Below are 22519 nucleotides of genomic sequence, written 5' to 3'. Positions count from 1 at the left end.
AGACAGACAGAATAACGCACAAGACCAACCAATATACTTGAAAGATCTTCGATTTTCGCAAGTAACAAGAAGACGTCATGCAGAGCATGATACTTGCAAAATCCACTCCCAAAATAAAAAGTTGCCATGGATACATCAAATTGTCCATTTCATTCAGATTATAATTGACGATCTTAATCAAAGCTTGGGTCAATCGGATTAAAACTGATGATTTTTCAGATGAAAATTTATATTAGAAGTTTTACTTTGAGTTGACCTTTTGGCCTTAAAATAGTTGGTTTCCAAATTCAGTGACGAAAATGCAAACAATTTTTAATTAACAAGGTGATAGGATGAAAAGTGACGATTTTTCAGATGAAAATTGATGATTTTAGAAGTTTGACCTTGAGCTGACCACCTTTGAGCTTTTGACCTCAAAAATAGTTGTTTTCCAAATTTATTGACTCAATATGCAAATGCTGTTCAATTTTTCAAGCCAATCAGATGAAAAATGACAATTTTAGAAACTCGGCCTCAAGATAACCTTTGACCTCAAAATCAATAGGCATCTTCCTTATAACAAACTCAACCATCTGGTGAAGTTTTGTGATGATCTGTTTTAAATTGTAACCTGGAGGCGATTGACAGAAACAGACAAACAAGAAGACGTCATGCAGAGCACGATACTTGCAAAATTCACCCTCCTGCCCCCCCCCCCCCCCCACACCCCAAAGGTTTCCAATAAAAAATTTTTTAAAATCCGATCGCCTCTGTGATTTCCCCCATTGAATACCTGTGGCGCGATTTCGGCCAACGCTTCGGAATCGGGTTAGTGACTGTTAATAGCTCGAACTCCGGGTTGCTAAAACCGCTCGGAAATTAGAACATCTAAAACCGTGGTTCGAGCGGGAGTCCCTCCCCTGCTTCGCGGTCAGGAGTGGCACTCAGGTCCTTGGGACTTTTCATTGACCAAATACACTGGCTGCTCCTGACCAGAAGGTGCGTTGGGACCCCCAGGACTCACGTCGGTCAGTCGCAGACAAGGGGATTAATCCCCCCTTGGTAAGGGGAAAAGGGGCCGACGTTGAGATCCGTAACAATTTGATCGCCCCCCACCCCCCCAAAGGTTTCCATTGAGGCAGCAAATTGCCCATTTCATCAAGATTAAAATTGACGATCATGATCAAAGCTCAGGCCAATAGTATGAAAAGTGACGATTTTTCAGATGAAAAATGATTTTACAAGTTTGACCTTGAGTTGACCTTCGACATTTTGACCTTAAAACAGTTTGTTTCCCATTTCAGTGAGGCACCATACAAATGCTGTTCAATTGTCAAGTCAATCAGATGAAAATTGACGGTTTTTCAGATGAAAATTTATAATTTTGGAAGTTTGACCTTGAGTTAAACTTTGACCTTTTGACCTCAAAAATAGTTTGTTTCCCAATTCAGTGAGGCAATATGCAAATGCTGTTCAATTTTCAAGTCAATTGCATTTAAACTGGCGATTTTAGACATTTGACCGCCAGATGACCTTTGACAGTTGACCTCAAAATCAATAGGCTTCTCAATTGGGACAACCTCTACAACTTGGTGAAGTTTCGTGACGATCAGTTTAGAATTATGACCTGTAGGCCAGTGACAAACAAACAAACATATGAAAAATCACTCAGAGAGCGACACTTGGCAAAACAGAACAAAGTAGAATGGCACTCGGGAGAGCATCCTTTTGACTTCAAAAATAATTAGTGGTTGAATTCAGTGCCCTGACATGCAAATCGTCTTCAAAGTTTAAGTCAATCGGATGAAAATGGTGGTTGAGTTCAGTTAGCTGAAATGAAAATCCTATTCAAATTTCAAGTCAATTGGATGAAAATTGAGGATTTTAGAAATTTGAAATTGTTGTTGACCTTTGGCCTATGTTGACCTTTTGGCCTATGCTGATCTCAAAAAAAAGTTGGTGGTTGAATTCAGTTAGCCGATATGTAAATCCTTTTAAAATTTCAAGTCAATCGGATGAAAATTGAGGATTTTAGAAATTCAAAAGAAGGGGTTGACCTTTAGCCTATGTTGACCTTTTGGCCTAAGCTGATCTTAAAAATAGTTGGTGGTTGAATTCAGTTAGCTGATATGTAAATCATATTAAAATTTCAAGTCAATCGGATGAAAATTGAGGATTTTAGAAATGTGAAAAAAGTGGTCGACATTTGGCCTATGTTGACCTTTTGACCTCAAAAATATATAGGATTTTGTCGGACCACGAACTCTACCATTTGGTGAAGTTTCGTGAAGATCGGTTTCAAATTGTGACCTGTAGGCAAGTATAAGTGAGTGGACAGACAAACAAACAAACAAACACAAACCGGAGTGGTCAACATACTTGCAAAAAAATTTTTTTTTTTGCCAAGTAACAAACAAACAGACAGACAAAATAACAAACGCAAACGCAATAACAAACGAATAACAAAATATACTTCAAAAATTTTCGAATTTGCAAGTAACAAACAGACAAACAGACAGAAAATGCACAAGACCAACCAATATACTTGAAAAATATTCGATTTTGCAAGTAATAAACCAACAAACAATGAATTCTCGCTGGTGTACACTTCACTGTACATTGGACGAGATGGAATAATATCCTTCTGTCAAGGAGCTACAACCGTGTTAGTACAATATACCATTTCCCCAACATACCACCTCTCTTGCTCTCTGAGTCATTGGACGCAACTGACGTTGTGGATCTGCTGTTGATCTGGATGATCATTGAATCAGACACTCGACAAGCTGTGGGGTTAGATCGATCTACCTCTCAATCGATCTTTCTTTGAATCCCTCTTTCTCTCTCCAAAAGAAACAAAGTCCGTATGGAAAGACGGCAAATAAAAGTTCAAGGAGGACAAATATGGAGCAGGCAACAATCAAAGAATTATGGTTCAACTGATCCCAAAGTGGTAAAAAAAAAGCAATAACTAAGTTATAGTACAGTATAATTAACAATATGGGGATAATTAATTATACAAGATACTATCTGAGGTTAATAAAGGAAATGAGACAAGCACTGGAATAATACATTTGAAAAGACATCAAACCAGCAGTGGTGTCTCCAGTGTGTATCACAAAATGGACTTTTCAGATCAAAACGGTGTTCTTGAGACCGCAGATGAAAAAACAGAAAAAACGTGCACAAAAGAGAATGTGATTTCTCACTCACGGAGAAGCTAATTTGATTATGTTGAATGAAATGACAGAAATTCAGCCTCACGGTCGGCACAATCATGAATGCATACATAGTAAAAGCACAGCAAAACAGAAATCCTGAGGCTAAACCAGTCATGGATACTCTTGTTTTTTTTTTTTTTAAGGAGACTTTTACTCGGTATACATGGACTATACATCAATGGAGCCTTTTGATTGAGAGCTAAAGTATATATGTATTCACATACAAGTAGGAATGGCACACTGTACAAGCTGTAGGATGTGCCTTCTTAGTTTATACGACTGTTTAATGATCGTTGGATTGCACATGATGTACATCCAAGATCATTCACAAGGAAGCAATCATGAAAGATACAGCAATTCAAAAATAATAGCTTCTCAAACCGAAGCTGGATACGGCAGCAGTATCGCTTTCAAAACCTGGAGTGTTGATGCCAAAACACAAGGTAAAAGGTAATGATTCAAATTTCAGTGTAAAGTGGGAGCTAAATTTGGTCTCAAACCTCCAATACTGTGACGCAACAATGGCACTCATCAGATCACCATCGCGAACCTCGACCACAGAAGCACATTGATGCTTGTCGCAGAAACGAGTGGATTGCAAGTGATGCCCTGACTACCAAATCTATACTTTTCAGTATTTGTCTAGACATGATCAAAAGGGGTAGTTGTAGATCAATTTCTTTGCTAACTGACCTTTATCAACAATCCTCGTGTGGGAAAACAGATAATTGACAAATCGGTTGAAAAAAATCGTGACTGTCAGACACAAATGACTCATTTAAAATCAAAAATAGAACGGCACTCTTCGATGGCACGACGTCGACTGATATGCCCCCACCCACATTATTACATCATTATAATATTTGTATCAAGTTTGATTTAAATCCATTCAGCTGTGCCCAAGTTAGCACATTTGTACCTGACATGACCTCTGACATTTGGCCTTTGACCTTGGGCCCCCCAAAATATAATCAGTTAACCTTTACATCATTATAGATATCTGTACCAAGTTTGAATTAGATCCCTTTAGCCATTCTCAAGTTATAGACTTATTACAGATATGACCTTTGACCATCAACCCCAAAATCTAATCACTTAATATTTACAATATTATACATACCTTTACCAAGTTTGAATTAGATAACTTCAGCCGTTCTCACGTTATAGACCTATTACAGATATGGCCTTTGACCCCAAAATCTAATCACTTAATATTTACAATATTATACATACCTGTACCAAGTTTGAATTAGATCATTTCACCCGTTCTCAAGTTATAGACCTATTACAAATTTGACTGTTGACCTTTGACCCCAAAATCTAATCACTTAATCTTTACATCATTATACATGCATGTACTAAGTTTGAATTAGATCACGTCAGCCGTTCTCGTTATAGACCAATTACAGACTTTGACTTTTGACCACTTGACCCCAAAATCTAATCAGTTCATCTTTACATCATTCTACATTAGTGTACCAAATTTGGTCAGAATCCCCTCACTGGTTCACACGTTATCCCAGTAACAGTATTTTTACCTAACATGACCTCGGACCTTTGCTCTTTGCCCTTGTGATCCCAAAATCTAATCAGTTTATCTTTACTTATATCATTATACATACCTTTGCCAACTTTGACCAAGATCCCTTTAGCCGTTCTCAAGTTATCGCGGTAACGAAAACCTATCACGGACGGATGGACGGACCTGAAAACATAATGCCTCCGGTGACTTCGTCGGCGGAGGCATAATTATTGCTCATCCATAAAAGTTCATGTATTGCCATCCTCGCGTTAGTTGGCGCTAAAGGGCAAGATGGACATGGACCAAATGGAGAAATATGTCATTGGTCGGTTCTACTTTGTCCTAGTGGAGGGAATTGTTCCTTATACCCTAACTAATTAGCATAGCTCCACCCCTCGCATGGAGACAAATATACAACTTTACGCGACATCCGGCCTGACTCAAATACATGAAGGTGGCTACACGACATACGTAGCACACACACTACCCACTATTCAATCCCACCTAGCCTAAGGTATTCCATTGCCTACCCCCCATAAACGTAACAATATGCTTATTCTGTTTCTTTGTTACTTGGCCAAAAAAAAAAATCGTGACAAGTATGTTTATCACTCCGGTTTGTATGTTTGTTTGTTTGTGTGTGTTTGTGTTTGTCTGTCCGCTCACTTATACTTGCCTACAGGTCACAATTTTAAACCGATCTTCACGAAACTTCACCAAATGGTAGGGTTCGTGGTCTGACAAAATCCTATATATTTTGAGGTCAAAACATCAACATATAATAGGCCAAATTTCAAAAATTGTCAATTTTCATCCAATTAACTTAAAATTTGAAGAGGGTTTGCATATCAGGTCATTGAATTCAACCACCAATTATTTTTGAGGTAAAAAGGATGCTTGCTCTACTGATAGGCATTCCACTTTGTTCTCTTTTGCCAAGTGTCGCTCTTTGAGTGATTTTTCATTTGTCTGTCTGTGTATCTGGTGATTTTCACTAAACTACTCGACCATGGACCATAAAAACCATATCATTATAAAGGTCTTTATCCAAGGAGTTCCGGTTGTATATTATATTTTCCACTAGCAATGGTACCCGGTGTTGCCGGGCAATGCCGGATCCATCCTCCCAGCACTCCTCATCCCTCATCACAACCTCCCTCTGGACTCCCACCCTACCCCTTCTCCTCCCTCCTCACACTCCTTCACCCCCCACCTTCCAGACTCCTACCCCTTCCCTCCAGACTGCCACCTCACCTTTTCCCTTCCAGACTCCCACCTGCCCACCTCCTCCCATCCCACACCCTCCCTCCTCCTCTCACCCCACCCCCTCCGGACTTTCACCCAACGCTTTCCCCTCCTTCTTCCCACCTCCTCCCATCCCATTCCTCCCTGTGGACCTCTACCCCCCCCTTACCCTCCCTCATCCCACCCATTTTCCTCCCTCCAGACTCCCACACTACCCTTCTCCTCCCGCCTCCCCTCCCACACCATCCCTTTCTCTCCCTCTTCTCACCCCCTCCCTCTGGACTTTAAGTCACACTTTACATGATGCGGAATTTCCGTGTGTCCCTGCTAGTTCATAATAATTCTGATGCAAAGTGAGCCAATTGTGCTTCAAGGCTCAGTATTTCTGATCCGCATCTCACCAAAGTATTTTGAGTCAGCACGAGACCGAATCAAAGTCCTTTTATGAAGAGTTAAAGTCCAGAGTCCAAATACCTATAAAAGCATCTGGAGAAACGCCCTTTGCAGCAATAATATGAGAAAAATCACGATACAATAAGCTGTGGCAAACACGGGAGCATTTTTAGAGTCGAGTTTGGATCCCTTGTGAAAATGAAGGTATGCATTACATTACACAATATTAAATATAAACAAGACCGATAGTCTAACAACGGTGGAGCCAGACTTGTTTGATATTTCAGTTGAAGAGGATCGTATGACCTGGGTGGGGATACCAATTAGCAGTTAGCACATAAAGTAAGTATTAAATTTTTGGACTTCATGCATGGACAGTCGGGTTCATGAATGATTTGGGTAAAAAAAAAACGGCGAATGGCGATGAAACAATAAAACTATGAACCAATAAATTACACATTCGTGTGCCACCTTCATTCAAATGTCAGGCATTGCCAACATGCTCTATATTTTCATTCCAACCAGCAGCATTCATCACTCCAATCGCAAATTAATACTGTATTATCAATATATCAAAATATAATGTTTAATCACAACTGTATTGAGATATTATCAAACCAGCGAACCGTCGTCTTCTGATCACTTCCGGATTCGGGAGCAAGGTCCATGTCGATCGCATTTCAAAATCATAATTGTATTGAAAAAATTCTGAAACCTTCTACCTACCTTATGACACCTGCTGGGACCCCAAAAACGTTCCACAGGAGGTTATTATATTTATTTTCAGTAAAATATGCAACTGTAATGGTAACTAAATGCCGCCCCCGTCATGTGACCAGATCCTCAGCTCTGATTGGTGTTCGTTTGTGGGGACATACGGACAGACAATGGCTGTTCTATGGGCCATGCAATAAAAAGCAATGCGTACCTGGCTCCTTGCATTCAAGTCAACAAATCTCTCGGATTTTCTGCTTCACCCTGCCAGCTTTAAAAACGAAATTTCTGATTTATGCTGCATCCAAATCATTGCACGTCCACGACTTCCCCGGTGCCGGACGATCTGTAGCCAAAGAGAAGATTTGGCTTTCTAGGAGGTTGTGGAAATCTCTCCATTTCATCCTTCCCTTGCAAGCAAGCAAGCATAATAACTGAGCTGATGGGAAAAGTGCATCGTCTTCATCACTGGTGAAGGGTATTGAGGCGGACTGCGAAAGTCAGTGCAGATAGATCGCAGAGGTCTGTTTGGGATGAAACTCGACTAATCCCGATTGTGGAACATTTGCAAAACAAAGCCGACAGTTGTCAATCAAACACAGGAAGAGTTTATTGCACGAACAAAGCCTCTGGCCTATCTATGAATGACTGGTTAATTCATGAGAAGAAGGGTTGGAGGCATTTTTTCATTTTATTTTATATCCTTATTGAGACTTGCAGATAGACATGCAATATGTTTGTAAAGAACAACTCGCTGTCTTTTGATTAAACCCATCAGCAAAGCAATGGGTAGGTAGGCATGCCTAGTTCAACCAAAAACAGCCATTTTGATGTGTAGACAACTTGGGGAGTGTTGCATCTCGGGCTCTCCTTCGGACACACAGCATTTCAGGACGGGAGCGGTGTTTGACACAAACCGTTCAAATACGGACTTTTATTTGGGTCTTCCGGCCGTAAAACATTGCTTCAAAAAGGGGACCGAAAAACAACAACAACCACAGTTCCCGAAAAAGGCCAACCCCCGCTTGCGGGGAAAAATGGCCTCTAAAAGGTGGTATTTGGGTCTCATTAGGCTGACTCTACATACTTGGGTGATATAAAAAAAAAAAACTAACTACCTTTAGAGGCCATTTTTCCCCGCAAAGCGGGGGTTGGCCTTTTTTTTTTGGGAACCGTGGTTGTTGTTGTTTTTCGGTTCCCTTTTTGAAGCAATGTTTTACGTTTTATCACTTGGGTGATATGCACGTTGGAAATCCAGCTTTGAGACAAAAATGGCCCCCTTTGCATCTGAATTATAATGAATTTGTAACAGGTCATGCACTACAGGGCCAAAATTGAACAGACCAATTTCTCCATTTGTTCCATGCCCATTATGCTAGTATCAACTAACATGATCATAACACATGAGCTGTTATGGATTGGTCATTTCAGTTCATAGTAACTACATACACTCTGTTGTGCTGATGGTCCCCAACAAGGGTGAAACCTTGGCAGCTGCCCTCCTGCCGCTGTCTGTGGCAAAATACACCAACAGTTCTGGCTTCAAAAAGTTATACACGTGCCCACAAGGGGTCACAGTTGAGCTTACTGTTAGTAGTGACATCACAGTAATGCAAGGTTGGAGAAAACTGACGTTTTACCTATTACATTCCAACCAGAAACCATAGTTCTCTGGCTGTGCTATTGTAATGAAGAAGGGAATGCAAATGGCTTAATGGGTGATGCTTGATGTTAGCAGAACACATGGCAATCATGATGAAGGAACTAGATATAGTGCAGTGCACAAACTGTGTGTGTGTGTGTGTGTGTGTGTGTGTGTGTGTGTGTGTGTGTGTGTGTGTGTGTGTGTGTGTGTGTGTGTGTGTGATTAGTACCTACTGGCTGTAATGGTGAGCCTTAGTCACACATTGTGTCTCACATGCTAAAAACCTCATAATCTGCAAAGAACAAAAGCTTGTCTGCCAGATGATTGTTCTGCCAGGCTGAACAGTTTATGTTTTGTACCCCACTGATGGACTGAATCTGACAAGAACCAAAATCGAATCAGCTTGTTCTTGTCACTTCCACAACTGATCCACCAAGTTTTGTCATAACTCATCCACAACCTCTAGAAATATGCTACATATTGTTTTTGGCCCCATCACTCTGACGAAGAATCACTTTAAAAAAAAATTAAACACTTCTATCCGGATCCATATTCAGATCTTCACCAAAATCAAATTGATTCGTCCTTTAGACAAACCCAACCTCTCCACCAAATTTAATCCAAATCCGTCCACAACTTTTTGAGATATCTTGTTCACAAACAGACAAACAAACAAACTAGAAATCGGTCGGAGACCGAGGACTTGCCGGAATGTACTTTTTTTTCAGGGGTGTTGGTTAGAAGGGAATCGGATAATGTTTGACAGTTATTAGTAAAAAAAAAAAAAAATTGACCTCGAGTTTGACCTTTCAAGGTCACTCAAGGTCAAAGGTCAGGGTGCAAAATGAAATGTCGTATGTGACTTCCTATATGCCAGTAACTGTAAGTGTATGCATATCTCTTGTACTTTTAGAGTTATAGTGGTTTGAAATATATTTTAAATGAAAACTCGACCCCCCTGATTTCACGTTTTGGGTGACCTTGAGCTTGACCTTGGGCCTAGAGAGTTAAAAATTGGGCGCAGCCTATTCCAGGGCAAGGCAAATATGTGTGTAAAGTATGGCGATGCTATGTGCAACGATGTAGACGTAGTACTGCGTACAAACAAACAGGCAGACAGACAATCCAACCAACCAACATACAAACAGACAGGGGTGAAAACATAACCTCCATCCACCTTCTAGTAACAAAGAAGGTAATGCCCCAATAACGCAAATTCGCAAAGTTTGTTTTAGTGAGATGTATAGAATAACACGTTTTTTTTCCTGATTGTCAATTTCATTCACCATCATTGACACTTTCACTTTGAAATTTATCATTTATTTTCACTTCATTGTCTGATCTCTGGGAAATTATACAAATTAATAACATTCTTTTGTGGCAATAAGTGTGTGGATCACTTTAAATCAACGCTGACGTGTTAGCAGTAAAAAAAATCTCTGGGAGCATGTGAGGCACCGCTTCGTTGCCGATACACCGCCCAAATAAAGGGAAGGTTTTCCGTGGAAGAGAGTTCTACTTATGTTCACCCTGCTAGTGTGAAGTAAATAAACATACGTGGGTTGGTAGGAATCAAAAGCGAGATTTGTTTTATTTATTTACTTTTCCCAAACGTGGTAAAAACGCTATAATGCTGTAAAAAAAACGCTGTAAAACAGCCCTTACACTTTTATCAGAGGGGAGAGGGGAGGACAGAGAGTTGGGGTTCGGAGTGAGGGTGGGCAGAGCAGAGATGGGACAGAGTTGGGAGGCAGATACATCAGGGAAGGAGGGGTGAGGATTGAGGAATTGTGATGGCGAGGGAGGTGTTTGAAGGCTTTGAGTGGGAGAGGATTGAAGCCTTCAGGTTGGGAGAGGGAGGTTGAGGACGTGGGGTTTGTGATGGGGAACGGGGAGAAGTTGAGGACTTGAAGTCACATTCCACATTGCACGGGTGATCTGCAGGTAGACCTACCTGCTAGAATATATATTACACAAAGATGGCCACATCTATCTGTCTGTGGCACTGGCCACATCTATCTGTATGTTCCACCTTTATTTACACATCGTAACCCACAACTTCCAAGTGAAAAACAAATTCTACAAATTTCAGAAAATTCATTAAATATACAAAACTAGAATAACTTGGTTGGATAAGTGTCCACCCCCCTGAGTTAATACTTGGTGGATGGAAGTACCTTTGACAGCAATTACAGCTGTGAGTCTGTTGGGATAGGACTCTACCAACTTTGCACACATTGATTGGGCAATATTTGCCCATTTTTCTGTACAAAACGGTTCCAGCTCAGTCAAGTTGCATGGGGAGCATTGATGGACAGCAATCTTCAAGTCATGCCACAGATTTTTGATTGGATTTAGGTCGGGGCTCTGACTGGATATTTATCAAGGATATTTATCTTTTTTGTATATACATAGAGTGCATTCAGAAAGTATTCAGACCCCTTCACTTTTTTCACATTTTGTTATGTTGCAGCCTTATGCTGAAATCGTTTAAATTCATTTTTTCCCTCATCAATCTGCACTCAATACCCCATAATGGCAAAGAGAAAACAGGATTTTAGAAAGTTTTGCAAATTTATTAAAAATAAAAAACTGAAATATCACATTTACATAAGTATTCAGACCCTTTGCTATGACACTTGAAATTTAGCTCAGGTGCCTCCCATTTCTCTTGATCATGTTTGAGATGTTTCTACACCTTGATTGGAGTCCACCTGTGGTAAATTCAATTGATTGGACATGATTTGGAAAGGCGCACAGTCGCACACCTGTCTATATGAGGTCTCACAGCTGACAATGCATATCAGAGAAAAAACCAAGCCATGAGGTCGAAGGAACTACCTGCAGAGCTCAGAGACAGGATTGTGTCGAGGCACAGATCTGGGGAAGCCTAAAAAATCTGCTGCATTGAAGTTTCCCAAGAGCACAGTGGCCTCCATAATTCTTAAATGGAAGAAGTTTGGAACAACCAGGACTCTTCCGAGAGCTGGCCGCCCGGCCAAACTGAGCAATCGGGGGAGAAGGGCCTTGGTAATCGAGGTGACCAAGAACCCGATGGTCACTCTGGCTGAGCGCCAAAGATCCTGTGTGGAGATGAGAGAAACTTCCAGAAGGACAACCATCACTGCAACACTCCACCGATCTGGGCTTTATGGTAAAGTGGCCAGACGGAAGCCTCTCCTCAGTGAAAGAGACATGAAAGCCCGCTTGGAGTTTGCAAAAAAGCACCTAAAGGACTCTCAGACTGTGAGAAACACGATTCTGTGGTCTTTCATTAAACTTCGAGTGGGCTTTCATTATGTCAAAACTACCTTAGAGGAAAAGAACAAGACGGTGGGCTTCAAATCATGGAATGGCCAGCACAGTCTCCAGACTTAAACCCCATCGAGCTGGTTTGGGATTAACTGGACAGAAGGGTGAAAGCAAAGCAACCTACAAGTGCAACACATTTGTGGGAACTTCTGCAACAGTGTTGGGAAGAACTTCCCGAACAATATTTGATTTCCATTGTAGAAAGAATGCCACGTGTGTGTTCGTCGGTTATATCTGCAAAAGGGGGCTACTTTGCTGAGTCAAAAACTTAACTTAAATTTTGTTAAACAAAATGATTCTATGATTTCTTTTTTAACTCCAATTGTTTATTTGTTCTATGCTTAATTTCAGAGTACATTGAGACATTAAACTGCATAAATTTCAATAAAAACTGGAAAAATTGAGGCGTTCTAAAACTTTTGACCGGTCCTGTGTGTATATATATATATACATATATCCCTGTAAGTCCAACAAACAAGTTTCAGAGGAGGTCGTCCATCTCTCCTCGAGACTAAACCTCTAAACATTATTCAAATCGCCTGCAAAAAGACCGACTGGCAAGGCCACTTGCTCTCGCATCACATGCATGTCGGGGTGCCTCTTCTTTTTTTTTAAACCACCTCTCCTCCGATCTCGCTCCCTATTCTCTCTGCCCTTTGACCCTGCCCAGCTCCTCCAGGATGCTCATGTTCTTCTCCCTTCAAGTTAAACTCCCAAAATCCATTAACTTGTACATCTTGTAATGTTCTCGCAGTTCGTGTCTCATAATGCATTTAGCCTGCAGCTGATAAGTGTAATGTATAAGTTCCTCTCTGTGTAGAAGGGGTTGATGTGGAGTGTGTGGGGGTGGCTAGCCCCAACCATAAGGTGTATTTCAAGACTGACTTCAATAGGCGAAACATAATAAACCACCTTTAGAGGCCATTTTTCCCCGCAAAGCGGGGGTTGGCCTTTTTCGGGCACCGTGGTTGTTGTTGTTTTTTTGGGTCCCCTTTTTGAAGCAATGTTTTACGGCCGGATGCCCTTCCTGACGCCAATCCTTTTTGTCGCCTTTAACGACAAACAGGGAATTACCAGTGAACTGGTACTCAATTAGCCGACCTCGGAAGGATGACAGGCTGAGTCAACCCCCCTGGCGTTAATTCAGCGATTGACCGGGATTCGAACCCAGGATCCTAGGATCCTAAGCCGGCACCCTAGCCACTAGCCCAACACCAGGCGAAACATAATGTTGGTGAAAAATGGATTCTTTTTTTTTTTTATCTCCATCTTCCTCGTTTTATTTACTGCTCACCTGTCATTTTACTCCACATCTTACCTGTTGTACCATTTAGTATCTATCCTGGAGCTTCATCACATTTATCTCTCTTGTTTAGCTCTTCTTAAGAAATTCATTTGATTAACCACAGAAGAAATAGCCGTTTCCAGCCCATTTGAGCATGCTGGAAATATTTGCACATACAGTAATCTGTATTAAAGTGAGGTTGGAAATCCAACTACGAGTTCACCAAGATAATTTTAGGGGTCAAAAAACATTCCAAACACACCAAGGTCTCGGTTGATAATTTTGCAATTGCTCATTAACTTGAAGATTGTGAATTTATAATTATATTTGATCCCCAATTTGGCCTAACCTAAGGAAGACATGAACCAATTGTGGTGTTAAAGGGTCCAGGTAAGCAGCTGTTCCAGGCAATACACTGCTCTCTCAGGGAAATGCCAAGGGTTAAAAAAAGGGGCAAGGGATATACAACACGGTGGGAAAACTTGCACATGCAACACTTGTTCGATTAAACAACACCATTTGCTTGACAGCGTTGATAAAGGCAAGCAAATTCAACAATGTTTCCCTTTGCAGTGATGTTTATGGATGCCCTTCAATTTCTCCACATTGACAACAGCATCATAAACTTTTACCGTTCCTGGTGTGGGAAGTTTTGCACCATGTGAAGTTGTTTAAAAAGCTGAACAATAGGAAGTGAGAGAATCAACCAATTGTGGCAATGAATTTGATAGCAAAGACAAAGGCAGATACGTCATTACCTCCGCCACCAAAGGAGGATGGAGGTTATGCTTTCACCCCTGTCTGTCTGTTTGTTTGTTTGTCTGTCTGTCCGTTTGTGAACAAGATGTCTCAAAAAGTTGTGGACGAATTCGGACGAAATTTGGCAGAGATGTAGCGTATGTGACAAGGACGAAATGATTAGATTTTAGTGAAGATCCTGATTCGGATCCGGCTAGTAGAAATTTTAAAATGATTCTTCACCATTGGGAGATTGAGCCAAAAACGATACATAGCAGCATATCTCAAAAAGTTGTGGACGGATTTGGACGAAACTTGGTGGACGGGTTGGGTGTCTGACAAGACAACAACAACAACAACAACAACATGCATTTTAAGGCCATTTTCCCTGCTAGAGCGGGGGTTAGCCTTGCGGTCCCCATGACAATCTTCTCCATTTTGCCCTATTTTCTGCATCTCTCCTTGTTAACCCCCTTGTCTGACAAGGAAGAATTGGGTGTCTGACAAGGAAGAATTGGGTGTCTGACAAGGAAGAATCGATTCAATTTTGGTGAAGAACCGGAACCGGATCAGGATAGTAGAATTTGTTGAAGTGATTCTTGGACATTGGGAGATGGGGCCAAAAACTATATATAGCAGGATATCTCAAAAACGTTGTGGACGGATAATTTTGATTAAATATGATTCGGTATATTCTGATTTTCTGGTCTACTCTGGGATAAAAAAAACGTAAACTGTTCACCTGGCGGATGTATGCTCTCTACTGAGTGCCATTCTAGTTGTTTTTGATTTGCCTCCACCACCAAAGGGGGATGAAGGTTGTGTTTTCATCCCTGTCTGTCTGTTTGTGAACAGGATATCTCAAGAATTGTGGACTGATTCATACGAAATTTGGTGGAGAGATTGGGTATGTGTAAGGACAAAATTATTAGATTTTGGTGACGGTCCGGATCGGGACCTGGATCCAAGAATATTTTATGTAATTCTTCACCATTGAGAGATAGGGGGGGAAAATGATGAAAAAAATCACGATATCTGAAAACGTTATGGACATATTCAGACAAAACTTGGTGGACAGGTTGAGTGTGTGACAAGAACAAGCCAGTTCGATTTTGGTTGGGATGCAAAACACAAACTGTTCAGCCTAGCGGAGGTATGCACTCTTCGGAGTGCTGTTCCAGCTTATTTTGTCATTGGAATGCCATGCCATGGAAGGACGTATTAAGTTGCTCTACATACCTTAACATGGCGTGTGTTTAAAACATGGGAATTCTTTGAAGTTAATTCACATCATCAACTCTGGAGGTCATGAAGATGATTTTGGTGTATCACACTCCACATCAGAAAACTCCAGTAGAACTCCACAAAAAACAGACACACACACCTCATCCATTTATAGTGGATTCTCTCAACCCCGCTTTTAATACAGATGTCAAGGCCAATGAAGAGCAAAATAGTAGAGCATTGAGTTTCAACAAAGAGTAAGTGAGGCAGAAGCGAAGCAGAAGGACAAGAATACACATGCATCACAACACGAGGTGATGAGTTGCAGGTGAAAGGGACACAGGGGCTGAGCGGATGTTGTAAAGCTCAGAGGCAGACATGAAAAAGACCATTTGGTAGCAGTGGGTGGCAAAGTTGAATCATAGACGGAAAAGCAGGAGAGAACAGTCAGGAAGACGGTTCAACAATTGAGAGGAAAGGGGGTTGAATGAATAGCATGAACATTAAGCAAGACTTGGGGAGAGTGGCATAAGATAAGGATTTCTGGTTGAACACGTGTGACCTGGGGAGGCAGGGGTTTGGCAGAGAGGTGAAAGGGCATGAGAGAGAGAGAGAGAGAGAGGCTAAAACACATCAATGTTACCTGTACCTGCCTTCACAGCTGAGAAACATTTCCAGCTTTAATGGAAAGATAAATTAAAGAAATATGTAAGTGGTAGACAACATTCCTTCTCATCTTGCTCACCTTTGTGAAAGTTTCATATTGCAAACCTCATCGAACAAAGAATAGCCAACATGGGCATCTGCAGGTAGTTTCTCCGACTCGAGTAGCGAGCCAACGGGGCAGGCAGGTCAGCGTCAAAATGCAAACTGCTAGGAAAGCCAATGCAACACGCTCGCCATGAGAATCAGTACGTGATAGGCAGACTGAGCCATTCAAGTCGCGTCAATATACAGCCAAGGCAATGGCAGAAATGTCAATAAGCCAAGACCTGGAACGGACGTAAACTTGTGGCATAGAAACAGTTTGAAGTATCAAAACATAGCACCAGAATCTTGTAGCATAAAGTGTTTGTCTCAAATTATTCCCAGTGGACGTCGGCAAAGCAGACGTGTTGTGCTGCATGGCGTACAAATCGATCTCCCGCAAACCAAGGAAAATAATGTTGGGAGAGTGTGGCAATGTGTGGAATTAGCGGCCATCTCTGTATTAATTATGCAAAAACAGCAGAATTTTGAAGCTCCCCTCCGCATCGTCTCCCATACACTCCCCATGCCATTCCACCCTCCCGAAACTCTGCAAGTGCCTGCACGCTTCTCCACCTGCCAAGGTTTTTTTTGTATTCCTGAATATAATGATACTTCCTTTTTCCTCCTAAGTACGATACGAATTGGAGATAGTATGTTCGCCTCACTTTTATGTTGTATAATCACAATACAATGTTGTATAATGCAACCCACTTATGGTTAAACTGCCAAAATCAAGACTCTCTGCTCACCTTCACTCCTTCATTCCTCTTTTCTCCCAACCCTGGAACAAACTCCCTCACTCTCTTCAATCCCACTCCTCCCTCCAGGTCTTTAAAACAGCTGTTCACAACCATCTCTTATCTTCCCCCATCCAAAACCTTGATCTTTTCTACCCCAACTAATTTCACCCCAGATCCACTTTTTTGAAATACCAACTCCTTTCCTGGAAGTCCGAGCAGTGTCCATGTGTTTTATACTTCTCCCACCCCCCCCCCCCTTCCCATGCCTCCTCCCCCCAAGCCCTCTCCCTCCCACAGATCTCTCGATGTCCCTGCTCTCAAATGTTGTGTTTGTGTGCTTCCCCTTCTCTCCCCATCTAGTCTACCGCTCCCCTTATTATATGTTTTATGTGTCTGGTTGATTTTTTTTTTGTGTGATAAATGTTAGCTCTTTCACGAGCCTCGATCCTATGGGGAAACTGGCAAATAAAAAACAAACCATCACAACATACGAAAAGCCCGAGCAGAAGGCTGCAGAGACACAATCAAATTGGAGAAAAATCTGGACATGGGCAAAGCATAGAGGACACCAATTTATTGTTGAAGATCTTTTCAGAATTTGTTCTTCCAACTATAACTCACAGCGCTGCTGAACAAACAAGACAAGATGAAACGAAGAAAAAACAGGACTGCCCAAAGCATTCATCTCTTCACTGATAGTTATTTCAAAGCAAAGTAAAAATGAGGAATTTATATAATGCATAACTTCAAATGGTATTTTCAAAATGCATTGTGATCATTGGGTGTTGAATGTCATAAAGCTGCACAAGCAAGTGATTGGTTTTTTGTTTGTATTGTGCCGAGATGTAGCCGAGGCTAACCCCCGCTCTTGCAGGGAAAATGGCCTTAAAATACCTGTTGTTTGTTGTTGTTGAGATGTAGCCTAGTCCAAAGGCCAATACATCAATGAATCATCAATGAACTGGCAGCATAGCTGAGAGGCATATCAACTCCTCTCTTCGCTGTCCAGTCGAGGTTCCAATCTCCACCCAGCTATTATTTATCACCATGATGTTTGTCAGACAGGGCGAGGCATCAATGTGTGCGTCATCCACCGAAAAGACATCAAGCCATCTGGCAGCACCGTCATTGGTGGACAAATGTCACGGTGATTTTGGTGGAGTAGGCGAGTTATCACCGGCACCCTGAACAAATTACCAACTCCTGCCCAAATTGCCTTCAGTCCAAAATCAGACCTGGTCACAGCCGGTTCGTGAAAGTCTTGTAATCAAATCAAGCCAAATCTAAGTATTTTTTTTTTTTTTTTTTTTTTTTTTTTGTATACTGAATCGAGGCTCGTGAAAGAGCTGACATTTACTTCACAAACAAATCAAGCAGACAAACAAAACACACAAAAAGAGGGAGCGGAAGACAAGATGGGAGAGAAGGGGAAGCACACAACCACAACATTTGAGAGCAGGGAGAAGTGTGGGAGGGAGAGGGCTTGGGGGCAGGAGGCGTGGGAGGGGGAGGGCGGGGGGGAGAGGTATAAAACACAAGGGGACCGAAATTAGCGGGGGTAGAAAAGATCAAGGTTTTGGATGGGGGAGGATAAGAGATGGTGGTGAACAGCTGTTTTAAAGACCTGGAGGGTGCAGTGGGATTGAAGAGAGTGAGGGAGTTTGTTCCAGAGGCGGGAGAAAAGAGGAATGAAGGAGTGAAGGTGAGCAGAAGTCTTAATTTTGGCAGTTTAACCATAAGAGGGTTGCAGGCAGATCTTGTGCGACCTGTAGGAATATTTGGGGGACAGAGCCCAGAGAGGGCTGGGGGGGGCAAGGCCAGAGAGGAGTCGGTAGAGACGGGAAGACCACCAACCTGCCTGCGGTGAGTGAGTGAAAGGCCCTTGGAGTTAGCTTCATCGCGGGAGATTCCAATGATTCTGAACGCTTTGGTTTCAACAGCGTGAAGACGGGCTAGGTGTGAGGCAGGAGCACCAGACCAGAGGGGAGAGCAGTATTCCATAGAGCTGCGGATGAAAGCCTTGTATGTGGTGAGGAGCTCAGGTGTGCCAAGGAAGGACTTCGCACGACGGAGGATGCCCAGTCGGCGACTGGCTTTGGAGGCCAGATTTGAAATGTGGTTTTCCCAGGAAAGATCATGGCAAATAGTGAGACCCAAAAGCTTGAGTGACAGAACTTCTTGGAGAGAATTATTCAGAAAGTGGATGGGAGGGTTTTCCAGTCGGTCTTTTCGGAGAGACATCGTAAGAGTGTGAGATTTATCAGGATTGAAAGACATGTTCCATTTGTTTGCCCAGTCTGTGATTTTGTCCAGGTCTGCAGAGAGTGAGGAGGCTGCAGACTGCCGATCTGAGGGATGAGGAATGGAGCGATAGAGAGGATTTTCAAGAGAGTCAGAGAGATCATTGATGAAGACCAGAAAAAGCACAGGGGCCAGAACACTACCTGGGGGAACTCCAGCCTGAACAGGAAGAGGAGATGAGAGAAACCCATTCAGGGCCACACGTTGACTACGACCAGAGAGGAAGTCCGCCAGCCATGCGTGGAGATTTCCATGGATACCAAAGGAGGAGAGTTTGGTGAGCAGAGCAGGGTGCCAGACCGTATCGAAGGCACGTGAAATGTCAAGGGAGACAGCTCTAATTTCCTGTTTGGCGTTGAGGACCTCCATCCATTGTTGAGAAAGCAGAAGCAGCATGTCCAGAGTAGAGTGACCAGGTCTGAAACCAAATTGATGATCAGAGATCAAGCCATTGGAGAAGAGGAAAGATTTCATATCTGAAGCAATGATGGATTCCATGACCTTTCTGATAATTGGGAGAAGGCTGATTGGTCTGTAGTTGCTGGGATCTGTTTTTGCACCTTTTTTGTGCAAAGCGGTGATGTTGGCTGATTTCCAAGCAGATGGCAGATGACCTTGAGCAAAAGAGAGGGTGAAGAGAACAGAAAGAGGGAGTGAAAGAGCAGAAGAACATGATTTTAGGACCCGTGGGCTGATGCCGTCAGGACCAGTTGCAGAATCAGAGTCGAGGGTAGACAGAAACTTTTCCACCTTGTCAGGAGGAAAGGACACAGAGTCCAGAAGCAGCTGGGTACGACTGGGTACGGTGGGTACAGAGAGGGATGGGGTTGGGACACAAGATTTAGAGGCAAACACAGAGTTGAGGCATTCAGCTTTTTCACGTGCGGAGTCAGCCGTTAAGCCGTTTGAGGTGAGGGAGGGGATGGAGGGGGAACAAACACCAGAAACAGATTTGACCAAACGCCACCAGGATTTGGAAGAGGGAGACAGATAAGAGAGTTCGGTCTTGAGAACGGTGAGATATTGTTTCCTGGCTCTCCTGAGGGTGGACACACACTTGTTTCGGGCTTTGTGAAAGGAAATGAGATTTCCTTCCGTTGGATGTGCTTTCCAGGAGACTAAAGCAAGTTGTTTCAGGGCAACAGCCTCACCACAAGATTCCGTGTACCATGGACGGGAGGAAGGGTATGACAACTGAAGACGAGATGGGATAAATCTGTGCATGAGAGAGGGCAATTTACTTTGAAAGAATTCCCAGGATGAGTTGATGTCAGAGGCAGTAGAGATGGGAGACCAGTCCAGATGATTGATGGCTGCTTGAAGACCGTGCCAGTTGGCCTGAGTGAAATGCCAGACTCGTCGACGCTGAGGAGGCTCTCTGAGAATGGTCAGAGAGATGTCCACTTTGACAAGCACATGATCAGATGAGCCGATTGGAGCAGAAGAAGAGCAGCAGACATTTTCAGGGAAGTTTGTCATAACCAAATCCAGAAGAGAAGATGCTCTGTTGACTGAGATCCGGGTCGGGAAATTGACAGATTGTGTCAGTCCCAGTGAGTCGCAGAAGTCCTTTGCTGAAGAGCCATGGCTGGTGAGAGAGGTACCCACACCCAGCCAAATGGGATGGTGACAACTGAAATCACCACATATGAGGAAGAGAGAGTTGGGATGGGTAGATAGAAGTTGGTCCATATTATCAGACAGTGAGATGTAGATGGAGTCATCGCTGTTTGGTGGACGGTACAACACACATATGAACAAAAGGTGGGAGCGAAGGGGAAGTCGTAGCCAAAGGTATTCCTGGGTGTGAGGTGGAGAGAGGGCAGTGGAGGGCGAGTGAGGAAGAGAGTTTTTTATAAAGATAGCAACCCCACCTCCAGGACGAGGCTCAGGTCTATCATACCGGAGGAGGGAGTAACCTGGGAGAGATACCAAGGCATCAAGATACCAAGTTCAAGCCAAATCTAAGTGCCTCTGTGGCTACACATACATTTTTAGTTTCACCTCCATCATTAACATTTCTTTACAGAAGCTAAGGATCATGGACGAGCTGCAATGCAAATCACGCGCATACATGCAGACAAATACACGAGACATAAGACAACACTGCACTTGACTTCAGACAAACAACCTCCAAGCTTGGGGAAATTGAAGCAACTTCCGAAGTCTCTGGGTACCACACAATATTTTAGATGCTTTTCTCTTCACACACAGTGGGCCATTTTTATGGCGAAATGAACCCTCCTCCTCCTCCTCCTCCTCCTATGAGAAACCATCGTACAGTGTCTATCTGCGCTCTATCCTCTAAATGCTGAGCATCAAGCGAGGAAGCACTGTTTTAAAAGGTTTTGGTCGGACTTGGCCAGAGCGAGCATCAAACTACTGACCTCCATGATCCAAAAAGTATGCTCCAACCATTAGGCGAAATACAAGTTGTTATACAAGGGGCTATAATACAGAGGAGGACCTGTGTTTAAAACCTGCACAAAACAGGAAGAGCGTGCACATTTTCAACATGCAATTGGCCAAGCTACCTTTCGAGATCTGCTTATGTGGACTAAAGAAAGGACACACCCACTTGGTCAGTAAGCATGCAGAAATAGCAGACAGGGCATGTGGTTTCTGGTCCCACAACAGTGAAGGGATTTACATTTCATATAAACCAGCAAGATTTGAGTTTATGTCAAACAAAGTTCAGCTAATTGTTGCCAATAGTTACACCTTGAGGTGTGATTACCTCCACCACCAAAGGTGTATGGAGGTTATGTTTTCACCCCTATCTGTCTTTTTGTAAAAAGTACATCTCGAAAAGTGGTGGACGGATTCGGAAGAGATTTTGTGGAGAGATTGGGTATGTGACAGTCCCAGTGTGTACCCTGGATTAGAATAGGTACACCGTATCCCTGCATGTCGTAAGAGGTGACTAAGAGGGTTGGCGTCAGGAAGGGCATCCGGCCATAAAAACATTGCCTCAAAAAGAGAACCATGACAATTACAACTACATATGGGCAGAGTGCAGCCCGAAGTGGAGATCGGTTTCTGAGGTTTGGGACATGGAATGTAGGGACAATGACAGGGAGATCAGGAGAAGTGGTGGAAGTATTGGCCAGAAGAAGAGTGGACATATGTTGTGTGCAAGAGACGAGATGGAAGGGAAGTGGTGTGAGAATGGTGAAGGGTAGGCAGGGACAGAAATACAAGTTTGTGTGGCAAGGGTGCCTGGAGGGCATGAATGGTGATGGTGTCCTGTTTTCTGAGGAGTTTGTAGACAGTGTGGTGAGTGAGACTAGAGTGAGTGATAGGTTGATGATGGTGAAAATGATGATTGGAAAGCTCTTGGTGAACGTCATCTCGGGATATGCGCCGCAGGTTGGTCGGAGCGATGAAGAGAAGGACAAGTTCTGGTGTGCGATAGAGAAGCTGATGGAAAACGTGAAAGATGAGGAAGTT

The 22519-nt window shown here is 42.7% G+C and overlaps 1 protein-coding gene across 4 annotated transcripts in view; it reads right to left on the bottom strand.

Annotated features, from left to right (window-relative positions):
• LOC137437728 (polypeptide N-acetylgalactosaminyltransferase-like 6) overlaps window positions 1-22519 on the bottom strand; it is a 288057-nt gene that overhangs the window by 210767 nt on the left and 54771 nt on the right. Inside the window, exon 2 of one of the 4 annotated variants that reach the window (XM_078766161.1) lies at window positions 16024-16151. The exons of the other annotated variants lie outside the window; for them this stretch is intronic. The gene's annotated coding sequence lies outside the window, so the exon portion shown is untranslated. The remainder of the gene's footprint in view (window positions 1-16023; window positions 16152-22519) is intronic. 4 annotated transcript variants of the gene reach the window in all.

This window comes from Myxine glutinosa, chromosome 12 (genome assembly GCF_964187855.1).
Source record: "Myxine glutinosa chromosome 12, kmMyxGlut1.1, whole genome shotgun sequence".
Classification (NCBI taxonomy): Eukaryota; Metazoa; Chordata; class Myxini; order Myxiniformes; family Myxinidae; genus Myxine; species Myxine glutinosa.
Note: the sequence above shows the minus strand (reverse complement) of the source record. Positions and strands in the feature narration are given on the sequence as shown.